Raw genomic sequence first — 23,335 nt, 5'->3', positions numbered from 1 at the left:
CTGACCCCTTCCAATTTACTATTTTTATGTTTTCATCTTTTTGCGGTATATCAGGGGAAGTGATGCTTTAGCCTTTCTTGTTACTTTTGTGTATGACTTTACAATGTGCGGTTTTATTATCTGTTTTTCCATCAGTTTATTCCAGCTGGTGCCTGTTCATTGTGGTCGTTGACATTTAATGGCTGTTTTTCAAACGCCAAAGGTCAGCAGCCAAAGTGTGTTTAAACAAAACATCTTGGAAATGTGTGTCATACTGGAGTCCAATATCCCGTTGCTATCCCTTTCATCTCCCCTCCTCAGCCAGGCAGACCCACACCAAGCTGCCCACACCTTCAGTGGCAGTCCTTCAAATGCCCTGAAAGTGGTCACATGCCCCCTCTACCCGGAAGTGAGAATATCAAAGTGCAAAATGTTAACACTAAACATCAGAGCAAAACGTAAGTAAAGGAAGAACCACCAGAATCACCCTCTCATCTCGAATTTGATAGTCTATCTTGAAGAGAGCCATCTCCGGTTACGTAAGCACCGCAAGACCTTCCTTTTTGCTTCTGCCTTCACCCCCCCTCTCCCCTGCTGATCTGTTTCTTCTTGGCACCGTGCACCTGGCCACCCTCTGTCCTCTGGGCTCAAGTACCTGCTCACCCTGCCACCCTCCTGCACTGCCTCCAAGCCACCCCTTGCACTGGGGTCTGTATCTGTACCCATACAGAACCCCACCCCCTTTCTTTTCTTTCTGCACCTATCAGACATACCCTGTCTGCTGCCTTAAACACAGTACTTGCCACTTACTGGCTGCACTACCACCGTTTATTGCCTTTATTATTTATTTATTGTATTTATTAATTATTATTTATCTGTTTCTCCTCTGCTCCGCACTTTCCTTTTCTCCACCCTTCTACACACCTTTCCGCTATCCCTTTCCCATGCATTTGCGCATTCTCAATGTCACTTGGCCTAGTAAGATTGTTGTTCTGTTCTTCCATGTTCCTCACCCTTGCCTTGTCATGCTCTGAAACACTTGTGTACGAGCGCGATATAAATACAATATCATATTTTATCTTATCATAGTCAATGTTCATAAGCTCATTGATGGGCAGACAGCCACCCAAGGATGGCTGCCACCCTTCAACCACTTAATACAAATTTTCTCTGTTGAACTGAGTGAAAAAAAACAGGTGTATCAGCCTTGATGCCTCACTATTCAACCTGCGTCTCTCCAGATGTTTTGGACTATGACTTCCATGATTCCTCACCCTTTGACTATATAGTTGAGGAGCATATGTCATTCTGTGCGATTTTGAATGAAGGGAAGTTATGAATGGCAGGGGTGCATTGCAAATGAAGCATATAGTCATGTATTACCAGGCGTTTTGTTTTAATTTATTGCAGAGGGCCTGTATGATGTCATTAATCCAAGATGGCCGCTGCTACAATTTATAAATCAGAATTTGATCTGTAACTCCTTTTAGAGTGATTCTATCAAATATTTTCTAAGGCCCTTTTTTGTTCACAATAAAAACTGAATAAAGAAGGTCCTTAAAATAATTTGATATCTCTTTTTGTTTCTAAGTGTCAAGACCGGTGGGGGGGTCTGTACTTCCGCTCTCTATATGGTAGAGGAGAGGCACAGAAGACCCCAGCCAAGATTCTCGATTACGGTAGCGATGGACGAGCAATCAAGGCCTAGCTTCTCAGGAGGTGATGCAGGCTGGTTCTTAAGTACAGTGTATCCCCAAGCCCCCACAAAGGAATGTCCACACACTGTATTACTGAAAACACAGTCTTTATATAATTAATATTCAAGGGTTATGTACACTTATCACAACAACGCACTTTGTGCTCAGGAAAACCAATAATGATAAATATCTACAATTCTAAAGTGGTACCACTAATATTAGACCTCATAACAGTGCATTCACAATACTGTAGCAATGGCACGCGGATCAATAAGAAGGAAACCAGCAATAGAGAGAGGAGAGATAACAGAGGGTTGAAACAATAGGCAGAATACTGGCCCCTACCACTGGACACAGTTCTGTGTGGAGATCCCCCCACCTGGGCAACCTGTAAAATAAAGGGATATGACACAAGCCCAGTCCATATATTGTTCAACAGTCTTATTCTCTCCTACAATGTTTTTTACCCCCCCAATGTACCTGGTGGAGTCGAGTTCTTCGAAGAGGCGTCGACAGATCCTTCTTGAATGACCCCCTTTTAAGCAGGAGTCACGGATCGTCGAGAGGCGTCGAGAAACGTCGAAGACCTCGGGGTTCGGCGACGGGGAATCGACGGCCCTTCTTGAATGCCTTCCCTTTCAAGCGGGAGGCACGGGGCGTCGAACGTCCGTCGACGAACGAGGTAGAACGATGTCGAAGAGGCGGCAGCTTCGTCCGAGCGGTGCTCGTCGGCGTCGGGGCGTCGGCGTCCTGCACGGCGGAGGTGTGCGGGGCACCTCGATGACAATAGTTCTGGACCGCAAAGATTGTAGAGACGGGAGCCCAGCAAGGGCGTCGAGTCGCTCGAGTCTTTGAGGTCGTTGGGTGGCGGGAAACCCACCGGCAGGTTTCTCCTCGGCGCGTTGGTCGTCCTCGACTTTCTCCGGCAGGATAAGCGGTCGACGATGCGGTCGAGGGAGTCCTTCGATTGAAACGTTCTTAGGCAAGGAGCGGACGGCTCCGGTCGTCGGCGGCACGGCGTCAAGTGGTTCCCACGGCTGGGCAACACAACTTCGACGGGCCTCCAGCGGTTACACAGACCTGCGAACCCTGGTCGACGGCAATGGACTTCGACAGCGTCGATGTCCGGGTGCTTCACTTCGATCTCCTCGGCGGTCCCGTCTCGGGTCGGCAGCCTTTCGAGGGTCTGACTTCCAGGGCGCTTCGGCGAAGATTCAGCGGTGCTCGATGGTCCCTCGGAGCACGGGAAGAGGGCGCCTTACCAGGTCCTCTCTCGGGTCAGTCCTCGACGATTTCGACAACCTTCAGTTCCGTCGAAGCAAATGCCACAGCAAGTCTTCTTCTTCCAGCTGGACGTCGAGGATCAGCAAATCCAGTTACTCTTGAGTGGAGACTCAGCTTCTGAATGCTTCTGAACAATTTCCAGTGGTGAGAGGTCCCCAGATATACTATTCTGTCTCTCATCCACACTGCTGGCACACACACAGCAGCCAATCACACAGAAGGGCATTCATGCAGTCAGTCAGCCAATCAGGCACACAGTGCATTCAGGCCACACTCCTCCCTTTCAGACACTCACAACAAGGAATGTGGATTGGGACAAGTACCCAGCCATTCAACACTACACACTGCATTCAGGCCAGTTTCGGGCAGGGCTGTCTCAGTCTTTGTCTCTCATGCCAGAAACCAGACAACCACAACAAGGAGTGTATATTGGTCACACACTCCATTCACCCAGGTCCCACCCACAGGAGGTACCCATAACATACAGTCACTGGGAAGGCTCCAGTCAGTCTAGCTGGGCCTTTACAACAACACCATATATGGAACTTCCACCCAACAGCCAGTCAGGGGGAAGGGACAGAGTCAGGGCTTCCCAGGACTTTGGGAAAAACAAGATAACAGGCAATAGAAAGCAAGAGGCCACAGGGGCCATCTTGTTTCCTATCAGGAATCAACTGATTCCAATGGCAGGGCCTGGGTATCCCAAAATGGAGGACACCCAGAGCACCTGTCAAATTCAGCATGGAGCTGCCACCAGCCCATACCCTGCTCTGTGGGCCACCCACAGGTGCCCAAAAACATACACTAGGGGCACAGGGTTGTACCCCTACCCATGGGTGCCATAAGGGTATCCCATGGGTCTGTTCACCAAACCAAAAGAGAGCTGCACTGCCAGGAGTCCCTCATGGACTCCTGGGCAGAAAACATGACAGAACACACGGTAAAAACAGAAAAAGGACAAGGATTCAGAGGCCCTGTCCCTCAGATGCATTTCCGGCATCACAGTCGCCCCCCCCAGACTGAGGTGGAGGGTGCCTAATCTCCCACGGGATAGACACCCTCATCCAGACGGTCAACATACCTTCTGGAAAGGCCATCTGCATTATCGTGACTCTTCCCTGGTCTGTGCTCTATGGTGAAGTCTAGCCCTTGTAGGCTAATCGACCACCTGAGCAATTTCGGATTCTCACCCTTCATCTGCATAAGCCACTTCAGGGGCTTATGATCTGTTTGGACCTTGAAGGTGGACCCCGTAAGGTAGGGCCTAAAACGCCTAAGGCTCCAAACTATACTAAAACATTCCTTTTCAACAGTAGCCCACCTAAGTTCTCTACCCTTGAGTTGTCTACTGATGAATATGATAGGATGTTCTCTCCCTTTGTCATCTAACTGGGACAAGACAGCTCCAATTCCGGTGTCGCAGGCATCCGTCTGGACGATAAAGGGTCGGCTGTAGTCAGGCGCACTCAACACAGGTGCCCTACACAGACTTTCTTTCAAGCCATCAAAGGCCCTCTGACAGTCTTCAGTCCAATTAACCTTCCTAGGCTGTTTGGGTGAAGTTAGAGCTGTCAGGGGTGCAGCTATGGTTCCATAGTCTGCCATGAAATTGCGATAGTACCCAGTGAGGCCCAAAAAGGCTCTCACCTGGGTTTGAGTAGTGGGAGTCTCCCAGTTCTGTACGTCCTGTACTTTACTGGAGAGAGGTTGGATTTGACCCCCTCCTACCTCATGACCAAGATAGGTAACTTTCCCCTGAGCTATCTGGCACTTGGTGGCCTTGATAGTGAGGTTAGCCCTTTTCAAGGCCTGCAACACCTTATCCAGATGTGTCAAATGCTCTTCCCAGGTGGAACTGTAGACGGCAATGTCGTCTAAGTAAGCCACACAAAAGGCTTCCAGCCCACTGAGCGCATGGTTGACCAATCTCTGGAAGGTGGCAGGGGCATTCTTCAACCCAAAGGGCATGACCCTAAACTGGTAGAGTCCCTCAGGTGTGGAGAATGCCGTCTTTTCCTTGGCATGGTCCGTCAGAGCTATTTGCCAATAGCCTGAGGTAAGGTCAAAGGTGCTCACAAATTTGGCAGCACCTATAGTGTCCACGAGCTCATCAGCCCTGGGCAATGGGTGCGCGTCAGTTTTGGTGACGGCATTGACTCCTCGGTAGTCCACACAGAACCTCCAATCCTTGGTACCCGCCGGGGAACTTGCCTTGGGGACAAGGACCACTGGACTGGACCAGGGACTGGTGGAGGGTTCAATAACACCCAGATCCAACATCTTGGCGACCTCAGCCTGGATGTGGTTTTTGACGGTATCTGACATACGATAGCTCCTGCTTTTGACAGGCACACTGTCACCAGTGTCAATTTCGTGCTTACACCACGGTGTAAGGCCCGGTGTCAGTGAAAACAGAGGGGCATACTGCTGGAGCAAAGCCCGGCAGGCCCTCTGCTGCTCTGTTGTCAAATCGGGAGAGAGTTGTACTCCCTCCACTGAGCCATCCTGAGGGTTGCTATGCAGCAAATCAGGAAGGGGCTCACTCTCATCCTCTTCTTGCCCTGAAGCTAGCAAGAGACATGAGACCTCTGCTCGCCTGTGGAAAGGCTTGAGCCTGTTGACATGGAATACCTGGGGGGCTACCCCAGAGGCTCCCATGTCCACCAGATAATTGACTTCGCCCATCTTGGAGATGATCCTGAAGGGTCCAGTCCACTGGTCTGCCAAAGCTCTAGGCTTGGTAGGCTCCATCACAAGGATTTCCTGTCCCGGAGTCCAATCCACTTGCGAAGCTTTCAGGTCATGCCAGTACTTATTCAATTCCTGGCTGGCCTTGAGATTTGCTGTTGCCTGACCCATCATTTGTGTCATCCTCCGCCTGAGGCCTAACACATAGTCCCCCACTTGCTTGGCGGGACCTGGAGGGGTGGCTTCCAAGCCTTCTCGGATCAAGGCGAGGGGCCCCCTCACGGGATGTCCAAAGAGTAACTCAAAGGGGCTGAAACCAACACCCTCTTGAGGTACCTCTCTGTAAGCAAACAGCAGGCATGGCAGGAGGAGATCCCATTTCCTCCTTAGGGGCTCTTCCAAAGCACCTAGCATGCCCTTGAGAGTTTTGTTAAATCTCTCAACCAGACCATTGGTCTGGGGGTGGTAAGAGGTGGAGAACTTGTAGGTTACCCCGCACTCTTTCCACATGGTTTTCATGTAACTAGACATGAAGTTGGATCCTCGGTCAGAGACAACCTCCTTGGGGAATCCAACACGGGTGAAAATGCCCAGGAGAGCCCTGGCAACCACCTTGGCAGTAACAGTCCGAAGGGGTATTGCCTCAGGGTACCTGGTGGCATGATCTACCAAGACCAGGATGAACCGATGTCCACCTGAAGTGGGAGGGTCAAGGGGACCGACGATGTCGATGCCCACCCTCTCAAATGGTGTGCCAACCACTGGTAATGGCTGCAGTGGGGCAATGACCCTGCCTCCAGTCTTGCCAGACAACTGACAAGTTGGGCAGGTCCTGCAGTGGGACTCCACCTCTACTCCCATCCGTGGCCAGTAGAAATGGGCAGAGAGCCTCTGCTTAGTCTTCTTGGTCCCAAGATGACCAGCCAAGGGCACCTCATGCGCCAACTGTAGTAGGAAGGGCCTGTAAACCTGGGGTACCACCAACCTCTTGCGGGCACCAGGTTCGGGCTTGGTGGGCTCACTAACAAGGAGCTCACCCTCCCAATAAATCTTGAATGTCCTAGGCACTTCACCTTGTGCCTGGGACAGGGCCTGTTTCCTCAGGCCCTCGAGAGAGTGGCACTCTCTCTGTCCCTTACAGAAGTCTGCCCGGGAGGGTCCCCCTTCAGCTAACAAGCATTGAAGGTCGGGATGATCCTCCGGGTTGAGAACCTCTCCCACAGGAGAGTCTTCTGTCTCTTCTCCCACAGGAGTTGAGTTTGGGTTTTCCGCTGGACCCAGCCCGTCCGGAGCATGGATCCCATTGGGTGCTGTCGGAACAGCAGGAAGAGAAGGTGTTCCCTCCACAGAGGTGGCCTTCTTGGTCTTCCTTCTTCTTGCCTTAGGCCTCGCCTTTGGCTCGGATACCTGACTCACAGCCAGACCCGGTGTCACCTGTGACCTAGTGACTGCAGCAGCAGTCATGGGAAGACCATCCGAGATCAACCCCAACTCTACTAGATCATTTCCTAACAGAATGTTAGCAGGGACATTGTCCTGAACCAGGACAGGAAGCTTTGCTGTCTTGTCTCCAATCATGAGTGTGACTAGGGCTACAGGCGATAATTTGGGAGGCCCACCAGCTAACCTGGTGGTTTGCAGAGGAGCACCTTCATAGTCCTCTGGCTTGAGCAGGGTCCTGTCCACCACTGTCATGCTTGCCCCAGTGTCTCTCAAACCAGTAGAAGGCTGGCCATTCAAGAGGACACTTCTCAAAAATCTACGGGTGTTCTGTGGGATAGTCGCCAGTACTTCTGCGTACTGGTCCCAGGCCCCAAGGGACACTAAGGAAATCTCTACTGGAGCACCAAATGTGATTCCCGTAGAGGAGGGGAGGACAGTGGCCTCCACCTCAGACACGGGGTAAGGGTAGGTCAGGCTGACAGCCTGTACTCCAAGTGCCTTACCTTTACACTTGGGGTCACCCCTTTTGTGATCCAGAGCCCCACAATCCCAACAAGTGCCAGGAGTGCGGGGTACGGTACTGGAACCACTGGGAGCCTGCTTTGCAGCAGGTGGACCACTACTCTTATTCCCACCCACAGAGGACTTATCCCCACTAGATTTTTGGGTCTTAGGAGAGGAAGGTTTTGGTTTACCCGACTGTGACTGCTTTTGGGACTCCTCAGCTTTCTGAGAGGCCCCCTTTTCTTTGTCCTTGTCCTTCCCACTGGAGTCCTTAGGGGACACCCGGTGGGAGACCCACTTGTCAGCCAACCTAGCCAGCTTAAAGGGGTCCAAAATGTTCTGGTCAGCCACATACTGACGCAGCTCTGGTGAACAGGCTTCAGAAAAATGCTCAAAAAACAAGAGGTGGGACAACTCAACAAAAGTTTTCACCTTGTATCCATCAATCCACCCCATCATGTTCATGTGCGCAGTACTCACCCAGTCAACCCAAGACACATTCTCTCTTTTCTTAAATTCCCTGAACCTTTTAAGGTATTGGGCAGGTGTCTTGCCAAACTTGGCAATCAAAGCAGACTTCATACACTCATACTGACCCCTTTCTTCCACACTCAGCTTCAGAATACAGTCATATCCAGTTTGAGGCACTCTGCTTAACAAACACTTAGCCCAATCTCTTTTATCTACATCATGAATTGCACAAGCCATTTCAAACGCTTCAATCCATTGGAGGATATCTGAACCCTCCACAAACACACCAACCAAATCTTTCATAAACTTGGTGGCTGGGGACCTGCCACTCTCAATTGGTCTAGCTGAAGTCTCCACTCTAGCTCTCTCTAGCTGGATTCTCTGACATTCAGTGTCCTTGTCTTTGAGCGCAAGATCCCTATTCTTGAGTTCCACTTGCTGTGCCAGCTCCTCTTTCTTAAGCTCAGCTTCTATTTCCAACTTGCGATATTCAAAGGCCAATTTCATCCTTAATAACTCAAGTTCCATGGAATTGCTGGGGTTTGGAACAGAGGCAGCAGGAATGGTGGCATTCCCAGAAACAGATTCAGCGACAACCCCAGGGGCAGAGTCCTCACTGGTTGCATCCCCCCCTTCATCAAGGGTTTCACCATCAGTCTGGTAGTCCACCAGGGCAGCTATCAGCTCAGCCCTAGACTTATCCACAAAGTCCAACTCCCTGGCTTCACAAGCACTCTGGAGAGCCTCTAAGCTCATCCGAGTCAATTTACCATTTGCAATGGGCTCCATTGCCTGTAATGCAGTTATTTGGTACACACCCAAACCTTAATCTAATAAAGTGCGGATATTTTGTAAGTGGCACGGTTATACACTGAGTCTTAAAACCATAAGCATCCCACCGCTGCCACCAGCTTGTCAAGACCGGTGGGGGGGTCTGTACTTCCGCTCTCTATATGGTAGAGGAGAGGCACAGAAGACCCCAGCCAAGATTCTCGATTACGGTAGCGATGGACGAGCAATCAAGGCCTAGCTTCTCAGGAGGTGATGCAGGCTGGTTCTTAAGTACAGTGTATCCCCAAGCCCCCACAAAGGAATGTCCACACACTGTATTACTGAAAACACAGTCTTTATATAATTAATATTCAAGGGTTATGTACACTTATCACAACAACGCACTTTGTGCTCAGGAAAACCAATAATGATAAATATCTACAATTCTAAAGTGGTACCACTAATATTAGACCTCATAACAGTGCATTCACAATACTGTAGCAATGGCACGCGGATCAATAAGAAGGAAACCAGCAATAGAGAGAGGAGAGATAACAGAGGGTTGAAACAATAGGCAGAATACTGGCCCCTACCACTGGACACAGTTCTGTGTGGAGATCCCCCCACCTGGGCAACCTGTAAAATAAAGGGATATGACACAAGCCCAGTCCATATATTGTTCAACAGTCTTATTCTCTCCTACAATGTTTTTTACCCCCCCAATGTACCTGGTGGAGTCGAGTTCTTCGAAGAGGCGTCGACAGATCCTTCTTGAATGACCCCCTTTTAAGCAGGAGTCACGGATCGTCGAGAGGCGTCGAGAAACGTCGAAGACCTCGGGGTTCGGCGACGGGGAATCGACGGCCCTTCTTGAATGCCTTCCCTTTCAAGCGGGAGGCACGGGGCGTCGAACGTCCGTCGACGAACGAGGTAGAACGATGTCGAAGAGGCGGCAGCTTCGTCCGAGCGGTGCTCGTCGGCGTCGGGGCGTCGGCGTCCTGCACGGCGGAGGTGTGCGGGGCACCTCGATGACAATAGTTCTGGACCGCAAAGATTGTAGAGACGGGAGCCCAGCAAGGGCGTCGAGTCGCTCGAGTCTTTGAGGTCGTTGGGTGGCGGGAAACCCACCGGCAGGTTTCTCCTCGGCGCGTTGGTCGTCCTCGACTTTCTCCGGCAGGATAAGCGGTCGACGATGCGGTCGAGGGAGTCCTTCGATTGAAACGTTCTTAGGCAAGGAGCGGACGGCTCCGGTCGTCGGCGGCACGGCGTCAAGTGGTTCCCACGGCTGGGCAACACAACTTCGACGGGCCTCCAGCGGTTACACAGACCTGCGAACCCTGGTCGACGGCAATGGACTTCGACAGCGTCGATGTCCGGGTGCTTCACTTCGATCTCCTCGGCGGTCCCGTCTCGGGTCGGCAGCCTTTCGAGGGTCTGACTTCCAGGGCGCTTCGGCGAAGATTCAGCGGTGCTCGATGGTCCCTCGGAGCACGGGAAGAGGGCGCCTTACCAGGTCCTCTCTCGGGTCAGTCCTCGACGATTTCGACAACCTTCAGTTCCGTCGAAGCAAATGCCACAGCAAGTCTTCTTCTTCCAGCTGGACGTCGAGGATCAGCAAATCCAGTTACTCTTGAGTGGAGACTCAGCTTCTGAATGCTTCTGAACAATTTCCAGTGGTGAGAGGTCCCCAGATATACTATTCTGTCTCTCATCCACACTGCTGGCACACACACAGCAGCCAATCACACAGAAGGGCATTCATGCAGTCAGTCAGCCAATCAGGCACACAGTGCATTCAGGCCACACTCCTCCCTTTCAGACACTCACAACAAGGAATGTGGATTGGGACAAGTACCCAGCCATTCAACACTACACACTGCATTCAGGCCAGTTTCGGGCAGGGCTGTCTCAGTCTTTGTCTCTCATGCCAGAAACCAGACAACCACAACAAGGAGTGTATATTGGTCACACACTCCATTCACCCAGGTCCCACCCACAGGAGGTACCCATAACATACAGTCACTGGGAAGGCTCCAGTCAGTCTAGCTGGGCCTTTACAACAACACCATATATGGAACTTCCACCCAACAGCCAGTCAGGGGGAAGGGACAGAGTCAGGGCTTCCCAGGACTTTGGGAAAAACAAGATAACAGGCAATAGAAAGCAAGAGGCCACAGGGGCCATCTTGTTTCCTATCAGGAATCAACTGATTCCAATGGCAGGGCCTGGGTATCCCAAAATGGAGGACACCCAGAGCACCTGTCAAATTCAGCATGGAGCTGCCACCAGCCCATACCCTGCTCTGTGGGCCACCCACAGGTGCCCAAAAACATACACTAGGGGCACAGGGTTGTACCCCTACCCATGGGTGCCATAAGGGTATCCCATGGGTCTGTTCACCAAACCAAAAGAGAGCTGCACTGCCAGGAGTCCCTCATGGACTCCTGGGCAGAAAACATGACAGAACACACGGTAAAAACAGAAAAAGGACAAGGATTCAGAGGCCCTGTCCCTCAGATGCATTTCCGGCATCACACTAAGTTTCTGTTCGCAGTTTGTTTTTCGTGATTCCTAAAACATTGTTCCTTCTATTTTGTTACAGGTTCTGGTAATTGGCAATACATTTAGAAAATTATTTAAGAGCAGATGAAGCGTGAAATGTGATTCTGTCTTCCAGTAAAATCATTTTTTTCAAAATGTCGATACCTCCCGATATCGAAATTCATTTAAAAGTAGAACTTCCACCATCTAAACAAAGAAAATGGATAAGGGACTTTTCCTTGTGTATTTTATGTCAACGAAGAAAGAAATTTCCCCTGGTTAATCCAAAATGTTACAAAAAGGTTTTAAGAGTGTATTAAGAAGAGAGCCGAAATGGAACAATAACAAATACTTGAACATATGTCTACGATAAGGCAACTTAACACCTGAAGAACTGAAAAATGTAAAAGCCTAATGGCATTAGGAATGCTACAAGCAATGTACTCATAAGGCAACCATGGATCGAAGCAAAAGATTGTATATAGAGCAGAAATGTAAGCCAAATCTGTCTATCTCCAGCCACGAAGAAGGGGAAGAAGCAGAACAAAGCTACACTACAAGATCCAAAATACCTATATATGACATAAATGCATGTTTCCTTTGCAATAAAGAAGGAAAAAGAAGAAATCAATTATATTTGATAGCAACTGCCTCAGCAGGCATCCGTTTGAAGAGAGCAGTGAAACCATGTTTATCAATGATACATTGAAGATTTGTCTTAGTGATTGTACCGATCCTGAAGACCCTTACGCAAGGTGTTCAGATGCTAGTGCAGCGCCCACAAAGTGAGCGCAAGTATCATCTGAGAATGGTTGTCTAGCAGGGCATCAGGACCTCGGTAGTGACGTAATGTCCATGTGCTATGAGGACAGTAGCCGATAACTTTAGGCTAGTAGCTAAGATGTGGCACAATATAGCACACAGTGGTATATTTTGTTTTTATATTACACAGGAAATTGTTGCATTGTAGCTTTATGTTCTACCAGCATTGAGGCACATAACATTGTATTCCTTGCATGCACCGCACTCATGTAGAGAATACAGTATATTATTTTTCATGTAGCACATTGCTCCATGTCTCCGCACGGCACGCAGCACACTGAATGCCACCATATTTACTACACTTTGCCTGCACAACATTTGTGCAGAAAATACATGGTACCACAGTCCTGCATGCATGCATCATACTTCACAGAAAACACACAACATATTGCGTAACACACCTGCCCACAATCAAGCTCATGGCACTACATTTTCGGGTTACATGACAGCTGGATAGAAGGTGCATAGCATGTGCAATTACACACTCACCACCTGACACAAATACACATACAGTTCATCAAGGTATATATGTTTTCATGGTGAAAAATGTACACTTTTTGCCCTCTGCAGTTTTTTGGGGACATGGGCTCATTACGAGTTGGCCGGTGTGGGATAAATGCAGCGGTTTTACCATATATTGCCACATTTCCACACGCCCAACTATGAGCTTGGCTGAAAGTCGCAGGATTAACCTCCAGCCATGAGTAAATCTGACGACTTTTTGCCCATTTTTGGTTGAATTACAGCGGCAGAATTTCTGCCACGATAAGTCAAGCAAAAAGGACCCCTGTGGACTCTGAAAACATGGGGAGGTACTCTTCCACTGTCACTTGAAATCTGGTGGTAATTCCGCTGGAACAAGTGTCGGTAATGGAAATACAGTCTGCCGGTATCCTGGCGGATTTACCACCAGGATACCGGCAAACTGGTAATAACCTAGTGTGTAACACATAGAACTGCATTATTGTGCATTGTGCCTGTAAGGATATTAGTTATAATGAACAAGAGTCTCGCCATTTTTTGGTAGGCCTCAGCCAGAGGGGCAGAGCTGCCATTATAGTGTATTAGGCCACAGTTGTTAGTTGGAAGTATTTGTCTGAATTTTATTTTTCATAGAAGCATGCTGGGTGCTTAGTGTTTAGAGGAGAGGTATTTTGGTTGTGTTGAAGGTCATATTGGGTGAGGTATTTCGTTTTGGTTTTAATGGGTGTATTTTTGGGTGTATTTTTGTTTGAAGTATGGGCGATTGGATTATGATGGGATGAGTGTGTGTGTTTGAGGAGTGTGTAAATGTATGTGTTGTGTGGAATTGAAGAAGAGAGGCGTGAAGGGTGTGGTGTGTGTTGAAGAAGTTTTGCGGGATAACAAGAAAAACAACTGGTTGACGATTGGCATTGTAAAACCAGGGTTTCAAAACAGCTTTTGGTGTTTAAATGTATATTTGAATTTATTGGATTTGATATTGAGAAGGGGGACACATGGAGGGAAGTGTCACGTTCCACCTGTGGCAGCTTTGGATGAGATGGAGTTTGAACAGTTCTGTGCACTCGAACCATGATTAACGGTCTAGTCTCCTTCCAATATGGCCACCGGATGTATTTAGCTACTCGTTTCCAGATACTTCCTTGCATTGTATCCGTCAGGAAACCGCTCTGCCTTTGGCTGTTTCTTGCTACGCTCACCTTTTTCTCTTTAGACTTTTCCCTGTGTTTCTTCGTTCCTTTTGGACTTCTCGCCTTCGCTTTCGTTTCGGAGCTTTTCTTTATTATACTTCTGACTTGCTCGATATTATCCTGGGTTTGTTTTTGATCTTTGCCTTGTCTATTGCTATCCCTAGATTCGTTTGTCTTTCCCTATTTAACTCGTACACTTCCTTTTCCTTGTTCTAAATTTGCTCTTTGCCTTATTATTTGTTTATTTCTCTGACTCTTTATTTCTTGACTTGACACGCTTTCGTCTTGTTTACTTTTTCATTTCTTTTGTTGTCATCTTTCACCGCTTGCCTTATCGGTAACGTACCGTGACTCCTCCCCTTTTCGGGTTGATGTCACGGTACGCTTGATTTCCTCTCTCGTTTCATTCTATAATCTATTGTTCACTTACCTGTTCCTCTTTTCTGCCTAACGCTGATCTTTTCCTCCTTCAGCCTGATTTCGGTTTCCGCTGCCTTCACGTTACGAGTCATCTTTTCTCGTACTGTATACTTTACGGTGGATCCTTTTGTCAATCCATTGTATTACCGCTTGCTTCCCAGTCATATTTGGGAAAGGGAACTTGAAGCCTTCTGAAGACCTGTATCAGTCATTTATCCTGCAAAAAGACTCACCTCTATTAAACGACTGTTCCCATCCTTTGAGGATAAACTCCAACATATCCAGGGTTTTTTCTGCTATTGCACGGCTTTTTCCCCAGGAAGATTTTGGGAGCTTGCTCCTTGGCGGGCGCATTGACACTGTACACTAACGGGACAAGGTGGCCTTCGAGGGAGCTGGTCCCTATTTACTCGAGAAGAAAGAGAAGAAACAAAAGGAATCCAAGAAGGAACGAAGGAAGAAGATTACAGAAGGGCGCAAATACACCTCTGACGAATCGGGTGAGGAGAGGGAATGGGAGAGTACCTTTAAACATGACAGAATGCAACGCCCAAGGACTATGGCATCCCTGGAACAATTCCAGGAGTTGGCTAACGCCATACAAGGACTTCGCATAGAGGTACAAACCTTCAAGGATCAGAACGCTGTATTGACTCAACAGGTTGCCTTCAGAGAGGATGTCAGAGGAGATCTTCCTCCATTGCCGTTTCCTTTTGGCAAATCTGATGGAAACCCTAAACAGCTTAAAGAATATTTGGATGCTTGCCAGATATACTTCTCCTTCCGCCCCAAGACATATGAGACCAACAAATCCAAGGTGGGATATTTTGTAGCAAATCTAGTCGGTAATGCCTTGGCTTGGTCAAATCCTCTGATAACTAATGCCGATCCTTCAATGACTGATTATGCCCTCTTCGTTCAGAATGTCAAGAGTTGTTTTGAGAGGCCTGAAGTTCAGTTCTCCTCCTTTGAAGCGATGGTAGACATACGACAAGGGAACCAAGATGTTCAATCCTACATCTCGAACTTTCATCGTCTAGCTTCCCAATCTGGATGGCCTGAGTCCGCACAGCAGACACTCTTCTGAAGAGGTTTGCAGGAAGAGATCAAAGATGAACTAGCTTGGATTGCCAGACCAAATAATTTCCAAGATCTAGCCTCCACAGCATTACAGATCAAATTCAGATGTCTTGAAGAAGGGAAAGGAAGAAAGGAAGGTATTATACTCCGTTGCCTTGTCTCCTCGCCTAGTATCAAGGAACGCCTTCCCATAGAGGAACCTATACAGATTGGAGCTATGAGAGGTCCTCTAACTCCCGAAGAAAGAAGAAGAAGAGAGAAGGGATTGTGCGCTTATTGTGGATCTGATAAGCATCAGATCAACTCATGTCTCGAAATTGCGCATAAGCGTCAGGGAAACAATCTACCCCAAACCTATGCAGGGGAGGTGTCGGGGAATTATGCTCTGTACCCTGTAGTAATGCAAGACCAGTAGAGGAAGAAGAAGACAGTCGCCTAATGGTGTTTACAGTTCAACTCCACATCTCATCCACTCAGACTTTGCAGACTCTGGCTATGTTGGACTGTGGAGCCGCGGGTAATTTTGTTGACATCACCTGTTCTGAATCTCATCACCTTTTGCTTAAGAATAAGAAGAATCCGGTACCAGTGGAAGGAGTAGACAGAACTCCATTATATTCGGGGCCTATTGTCTTGGAAACCTACCCTATCAAGATGGTATTGGGTGCTCATACCTGGACATTAGCCTTTGATGTCATAAGGGCAGCACATTTTCCGGTTATTCTAGGCATGCCTTGGCTAAGACATCATAACCCTAAGATCAATTGGAAGGCCAACACACTTCGGTTTGCATCTACTCATTGTACTCAGTTTTGCTTACAGACCGATGAGGAGAGTACTCAGTCTAGCGAACAGGTTGGGTTATCCAAGACCATAGTGTCTTCTATCCCCAAACACTACCAAGAGTTCCAGGAAGTATTTGAAGACAGACTTTCACGTCTTCTACCTCCTCACAGACGAGAAGATTGCCGCATAGATCTCCAGGAGGGGGCTCAGATTCTGTTTGGTCGTATGTACCCTTTGTCCATACCTGAGAAACAGGTCCTCAGGGAATACCTTGAGGCCGATATGCAGAATGGTCTCATCTGAGAGTTACGATCCTCTGGTGGTGCATCTTTATTTTTTGTTTTCAAAAAAGGGTCTACAGAGCTGCGGCCATGCATCGATTACAGGGGTCTGAACAAGTTGACACTCCCTGATCGTTACCCCATGCCCCTTATCCGAGATATCTTGGAAGCAGCTCGAGGAGCCAGGTATTTTACCAAGTTGGATCTTCGGGTACGTATCAGCTTTTGCGTATCAAGAGTGGGGAAGAGTAGAAGACCGCCTTTAGAACACCACTTGGTCTATTTGAATACTGTATGATGCCCTTTGGGCTTGTTAATGCTCCAGCGGTATTTCAAATATTTGTTGACAACATTTTCGCTGATCTCCTGTACCTTTCTATGGTTATATACTTGGACGACATTTTGATATTTTCATCGTCAATGGAAGAACATCGTGCTCATGTGAAGGAAGTGTTATTAAGGCTCCAGGCTAACCAATTGTACGCCAAGCCTGAGAAATGTCTTTTTGAGGTAACAGAGGTAAATTATTTGGGTTTCATCCTCAGTCCAGATGGAATCCGGATGGATCCTGTAAAGGTCAGGGCCATGCTTGACTAGAAGACACCCACGACGGTCAAGGAAGTGCAAAGATTTCTAGGTCAAGCTAATTTTTATAGACAATTCATTCCCAACTTCTCAAACCTCAATCTTCCTATCACATCTTTAATCAAGAAGGGTGTGGTATACACCTCTGACGAATCAGGTGAGGAGAGGGAACGGAAGAGTACCTTTAAACGTGACAGGAAGAGGTATCAGGCACTGCTGGCACAGTGTCTAAAAGGAATATGGGGTGGACATACATCAGCACTATGGTGATTCCAATGGAGCACATGTGCTAGGCACTCTGACAGCACCGGGACAAGATATTGAAATATCATGTTGAGTGGGTTTAAGACACAGCAGGGCAGCTTTTCACATCATAGCTCGGGGAGGGTAAACATGCGGTGGACATCCTATGGCATATGTACACAAACCTCACATCGAAATATAAGGGGCAATATTTGAAGAACAGGCAAAGCATTTTGGAGTTGTGAAAAATGTATGAGGAGGAGGAGGGAGTGGCCAGTGCTAAGGGGGGAAATGCAAAGGAGAACGTTAGCACCCATGCCCAGGTTGACCCTGCTACTGCAGCACACAGCGGCTGGAACAGTACCATCACCCCCACTCCTGGCTGGGTTTTTTCCTCTAAAGCCTGCTGCAGGTTACACAAATCCCTGATATGTCCCCGACAGGCAAAGAGACAAGGTAAAAAGGACTACAACACATAGCAGGAGTATGTTGAATGATTCTGCTTGTAGTACATTTGTTACAAAGATAGGGAAGAGCATGTGAAGACAGATCAATGAGTTGTTGATGGAAGCAGGGGATGAGCATGTCCGCGCAGTAAGGGTGTAGGGGGTGGGGCAGCGATGTATGGCAACACCCCCCAATTAGTGGGGATTAGGACAGATAATGGTCAAACTAGCCAACAAGCCTGTTGTCGATAAAATATTTTCATCACATGGGCAGTTTGACACTGACTCAATTTGTGTGGAAAGGGAGGACGAAGAAATTGGGGCATTATGGGAACATGAAAAGAGGGAAGAGAGGAACAACAGACCGTGGCCCGAGAGACTTAGGAAAACAACCACCCGCAGCTCCCCTTGTTACAGAAAGGTTGAGGTGGTACTCAGTATGTACCTTGGCCGAATACAGACAAAGAGAATTTGATGAAAAGTTTGGCATTCCTCACCAAAGGTGCAGGGAAATGAATTTAAGCACCAAAAAAGAGACGACGGGGACGACTTTGGCCGTGGGCGGCATGGATGAAGAGTTTGTTTGCCACCCTATTGGGGGAGCAGGCTAACAATGTATGTGTTACGCTCACCTGGTTCCACGGGGGCGCCACCCAGCAGTTGGGGTTCAGATGTCCCTCCTTGAGATGCCCAGATGCGACCAGCGGAAGAGGTCTGCCTGGAATACAGGTAAGCTATGTTCAGGACTGGGCAACCGGGGTAAACAGCCTCCCACCTCCCTGTAGGTCTGCGACCCTTCTGGACTTCTCCTCACCTTATTTTAGATGTTGGCGGGTTCTCCATCCTACTGTCTTGGCTGGGGCGCATTGTGCTTGGTGGGCAATAGTGATCGAGTTGCTTCACTGATGCCGGCACGTCTTGAGTCTTTCAGTTAGGTCTTATTGCTATTAATATTGCTGTCCTTGGATGCCTGTTTTTAAACAATGTCTTTTTCTTCCTTAGGTACGCGGAAGTCCAATATGTGGCAAGGCGGAATCTGTATTTCGCCTTTAAGTATGGACGTTTTTGGAGCACCTTGATGCAGTGAGTAGGCGCTATACGCTGCGCTTAAGATGCCTTGCTTTTGCTAACCTGTTATCTTTTCCTCTCCACAGGTCGCGGTACTCGGCCGGAGTATGGAATTTCCGTAGTGATGCTGATTGAGGAGCGGCTGGTGAGGTAAGCCTTTCGGCACGGTTCGTTAATTGTACAATGTCTAATGCCTTGTTTCTTCTCTTTTACAGGTCCGTCGATCCGAAGGAGCGCTGGTTCCAGGATGATGGTCGGGAGAGCTGCGGACCGCTGGCGATGAAGTTCAGGTAAGCTGCTGCCTTTTCTCACGATGTCTTTTCCTTTTTAGCAGGTGCTGTTCTTCCAAGGTTCGTGGCTGAAGCTGAACACAGTGAGCGTTACTTTGCAGAAATGCAAACTAACGCGAAGCGTGTCAGTCCATTCGGGTGTGGTTTACATAGCTTCAAGAAAGAAGTCCAGGTAAAATAGTCCCCATGGTACCACACCCAAAAACACTATACTGCAAGCCTGGTTTCAAGGAGCCAGGTTATGTGGATGCCTCCACATGACTGGCGTTAACGAAAAGTAGTTCCCAAGAACAAGTCCATATTCAAACATGAGCCTGGCGCCAAAGGCGCCAGGACTGGCCCCAAGAAGGCCTAGGCTGCAAATACTTGGGTTTAGTGGGGACTGGAGTCAAGGGTCTCCCTGGCCCATAGGTTGGCCAGGGGGTCTTCAGAGTGTGGGTCTTGACAGTATGGAAAATAACAATGACAATAAACAGTGATGCTCATGATGGCAGACCATTCATTAACTGCAGGACAAATGTGTGGAAGGCACTGAGGGAGTGGAACCAGACACGACCGACATGCAGTCTATTCTGGCTCACACAATGGGTCCAAATGAGAACCCTGCACACTACATTCAAGAAATTAAAGAGAAGTGGCGTTTAGAGATGCAACAACCATGGGATGTGAACATACCTGTAGTGGCGTTTAGAGATGCAACAACCATGGGATGTGAACATACCTGTTTTCTACCACATCCTAGTGAGAGGTCTCCCAACAGATGTACAGAGAGAATTGGGGAAGGTTGTGGAGATAGAAAATAAGGGGTGGCCGGAAATACAGGCAAACATAGTACATCACTGCAGGGCAGAACAGGACAAGGCGAGAATGAACATAAAGAAGCCTCAGATGATGGAGGTGACATTGGTGCAGAAATGGCTAAAATTAGTTTGGAAGGGGCTGTACTAACTGCCCTTCTGCAGGGGGTAGGAGGTGTGTAACAGGGGATTTGTGCCACAAGGTTTCATGCAAAAAGGAGGGGTATCACAAGGGGGAGTAGTTCAGCAGGTGGATTTGCACCACAGGGAGTTTCCGCACCACAAGGAGGGTTTGCGCCACTATGGGGATTTACCCCACAAGGGGGCTTTTCGGCATATTTTGTGAGTCCACAAGGGGAATTTCAGAGGGGGAGGGGGTTTGGTTATAGAGGAGCAATGGTGCAATATGGGGGACAATGTTGGGCTTGTGGAGGAATAGGCCACTTCACGAAGGAATGTAGGAACAGAAAACAAATACACTATGGCCCTGATGGCACCCAGCACTACCACAACATGCCCTACAATCCACAGACACAGCAGCTAGCACCGCCTATGCAATACTGGTTTCCCCAGAACATTCAGTGTATGTCACAGCAGCAGCCCTCATTTGTTCCGAATGCACCAACAATGCCCCAGCAGCAGTCCACACCAGTTCCAACCACCCGGCAGCTTCACAGTTACAGTCCCCATTTGCCCCATCCACTGGCAGTATCCAATAGCAATACTCACCACCAAGTCCTCTCCAGGCGCAAGCACAGGCACAGGCACAGATCCAGGTACAGACACAAGCACAGACAGAAAATCATAAATGGGATGCCAACCTGTTACCTCAGGGCATGATACCACACTATACAGAAGCAGCGTTGTTGGGGGGAAAGCCTTTCCTAACATTAGGCAAAGACATAAACACCCAATAGGACAGCCCACAGAGGGCTCTGTCATAACCATTCCTATCAGCAACTGCAGACCAAGAAGAGGAACCACAGGTGGAAGTGAGTATAGGCAGCAAGTAATTCTCATTTTTGGCCAACACCAGGACTACTAAATCTTGCATTAGAGAAACAAGATACCCTTTGTCGAACAGAATAATGGACATGGATGGATTCCCTGGGGCTGTTGTTACGGTTCCTTTCACCAAAGGCCTACCCCTTAGCATTGGCACTAAGGAAATAGTTCCACCACTTTTGTACTCCAAAGATACACCAATCAATATATTGGGTAGAGACATCATCAGCAAATTGAACATGACTATTTTGTTCCCTGACAAAAGCATAGTGTGTTCCAATCCTGGGGTGTACAACAGTGAGGCATGCGCATCGCTTCAAATACTTTGTGCCTGCAGCGCACTGTTAGGGTTCTAATGTACCCCCAGTTGTTCCTCTATGGGGTACAGGTGCTGTTAGGATGGGTACCTATGATGAGAATCCACAGCTTCTGACTACCCACAGAATTTCTGTTCAAACCATCAGCACACAAGGAAGTAGCGCCAGGAACTTTCATCATTATACAACTACCTGTGGTAATAACACAAAATGACAAGGTGACCTTGCAGGGGTGGATGAGGATGGTATTCTGTCCTGACGCTCGTCCTCTCACCTTCTTCTCCCCTCTCCTTCTGTGAACTCTGGCCCTCTTACAGCCACCCTCACCCTCCTTCTTGTCCTTTCCTCTTTTCTCCCATGATGAGGTCTTTAGACAAGTCTGATCTATGAAAGTCTCGTCAAAACAGGTTTCCCCCTGTTCTTCCAAAACCATCAAGGACCACAATGACACCCTTGCTCCTGCCCTGGCTGACTTCTGTAATTTTTCCTTTGCCCCTGGAACCTCCCCTTCCCTCTGAATCACTCTCTTGTGCACCCTCTTTTCAAGAAACCCACTGCTGACCCTTCTTGCCCTGCTAACTACCACCCAATCTCCATCACTCCTTTTCTGGGCAAACTCCTCGAAAAGATGGCCATCTCGCAGCTTAACCTTCACTCTGAATCTGTTGGTTTTCTTCACAACCATCAGTCTGCTTTAGAGCTGCCAGAAGCACGGAAACTGCTCTCCTAAACATCCGTGAAGATTTGCTCTCCAACCTTCAGTCAAACATCCCCTCTATCCTTATTCTACTTGATCCCTCTTCTGTCTTTGACACAGTCAACCATACCATCCTCCTCAACCGTCTCAGTGACTGTGATGCTGGAAATGCATCGGAGGGACAGGGCCTCCGTATCCTTGTCCTTTTTCTGTGCTTATCGTGTGTTCTGTCGTGTTTTCCGCGCAGAAGTCCATGCGGGACTCCTGGCGGTGCAGCTCTCTCTTTTGGTTTGGTGAACAGACCCATGGGATACCCTTATGGCACCCATGGGTAGGGGTGCAACCCTGTGCCCCTAGTGTATGTTTTTGGGCACCCGTGGGTGGCCCACAGAGCCGGGTATGGGCTGGTGGCAGCTACATGCTGAATTTGACAGGTGCGCTGGGTATCCGCCATTTTAGGGTACCCCGGCCCTGCCATTGGAATCAGTTCATTCCTGATAGGACACAAGATGGCCCCGGTGGCCTCTTGCTTTCTATCGCCTGATACCTTGTTTTCCCAAAGTCCTGGGAAGCCCTGACTCTGTCCCTTCCCCCTGACTGGCTGTTGGGTGGAAGTTCCGTATATGGTGTTGTTGTGAAGGCCCAGCTAGACTTACTGGAGCCTTCCCGCTGACTGTATGTTGTGGGTACCGCCTGTGGGTGGGACCTGGGTGAATGGGGAGTGTGACCAATATGCACTCCGTGTTGTGGCTGTCTGGTTTCTGCCATGAGAGACAAAGACTGAGACAGCCCTGCCCGAAACTTGACTGAATGCAGTATGTAGAGTTGAATGGCTGAGTACTTGTCTCAATCCACATTCCTTGTTGTGAGTGTCTGAGCGAGAGAAGAGGGGCCTGAATGCCCTGCGTGCCTGATTGGCTGACCGACTGCATGAATGCCCTTCTGTACTATTGGCTGCTGAGTGTGTGCCAGCAGTGTGGATGAGAGACCAAATAGTATATCTGGGGACCTCTCACCACTGGAAATTGTTCAGAAGCTGAAGTCCACTACGACGAGTAACTGGAGTAACTGACGCTTGACCTTGAGGCCCTGCTGGAGGAGAAGGATTGCCGTGGCTCTCCTTCACGATCTAAAGGCTGCTGTGTCTCCAAGGACTGACCCAGAGAGGACCTGGTAAGGCGCCCTCTTCCCGAGCTACGAGGGACCATCGTGCACAGCTGACCTTTGCCAACGCTCCCTGGTAGACAGACCTACGTCAGGCTGCCGACCCGATACGGGGACTGCTGAGGAATCCCAAAGCGAAGCACCCGGACTGTTGTCCGCCACTGTCGACGACCGCCGTCGCCGACCGGAGCCGCCGTGCTCCCGTTTGCCTAAGAACTTCAACTTGATCAACGGACGCTCTCGTCTGCATCGCCGTACCGTCTCCTGTGGGAGAAGGCCTGAC

Source organism: Ambystoma mexicanum, chromosome 12, assembly GCF_040938575.1.
Source record: "Ambystoma mexicanum isolate Mex_15411 chromosome 12, UKY_AmexF1_1, whole genome shotgun sequence".
NCBI lineage: Eukaryota > Metazoa > Chordata > Amphibia > Caudata > Ambystomatidae > Ambystoma > Ambystoma mexicanum.
Note: the sequence above shows the minus strand (reverse complement) of the source record.